We start from the raw sequence: 1,054 nt of genomic DNA, 5'->3' as shown, positions 1-1,054 counted from the left end.
CAGCGACGTTACCACCACCAGCAGCAGCGAGGGAACGAGTTCATCGGATGTCTCTTCCTTCAAAGAACCTGCAAACTGGATGCCGCACGTTTTCTCGCCGAAAAAGGGCCGCCACATCGCCACGGACATCCTCCGCGGCGTGCCGAACGGCTTTACGGTCGGCGCGGTCGTCCGAAAGCACGATGATTATTACAGCAGGCACCGTCAATAGTATAATGGCATGTACCTCTTGAGAGCATGTTTGAATGGAGAGGAACCTTCTGTGCAGCGTGCCTTGCTTCCAGAAGGTATCATATCCGTTCGTGTCGCCCCGTCTTCTTTTCATCTTGATCTCTGCTCTCTCATAATGCCTTTGTGTGCTCTGTGTGTGCGCGTGTCGCTGTAAAGCCGTCGACGCCATCGTTCTTACCTTCTGGATCACTTTTTTCTTTATAACCACTCCCTTCTCCGCGCGTCCCTCCGCAGTAGATGTACGACAAAAAATGGATCAATAAATAAATATCCATGTGTATGAATTTCTCTCTGCGCACATATATACGCACACGCACACACGCACGCACATACGTGCATACACGTCCCTAGCGCAGAGGAGATGCGCTACCAAAGACAGCCATGCATGTTTCTGTGCACCGTACATACATGTATATATATATATGTAAAACAAGAAAAAAAAAACAGAAAAATGAAAAAGTTTTCCTTTTTCGCTCTTTTTTTCTGTTTTTCCTCTTTATCTTTTTTCTTATATGTGTGCTTGTGTATGGTGGCGAGGGAAGAAAAGAGTAAAACACAAACGGGAACGTCGCTTACAATGGATGTGCGTGCTCGCCAAGATTCTGTTTATGTTCTGTTGTTTGCATATGTTCTGTGTGCGGGAGGACGTGGGGTTGCGTCATGTCCACACGCCTATTCCCGTCGATTCACATTGTGATGTTCTTTCTCTCCATTTTTTTGATTGTGGTGCGGTGTTATTGTAGTCGCAGTTTTCACATGCGCACGTACATGTATACGATTTGGGAGTATGCGTAAGTCTTTTCATGTTGCGTGCAGAATTTCT

The sequence above is a fragment of the Leishmania donovani genome, chromosome 36, assembly GCF_000227135.1.
Source record: "Leishmania donovani BPK282A1 complete genome, chromosome 36".
Lineage (NCBI taxonomy): Eukaryota > Euglenozoa > Kinetoplastea > Trypanosomatida > Trypanosomatidae > Leishmania > Leishmania donovani.
Note: the sequence above shows the minus strand (reverse complement) of the source record.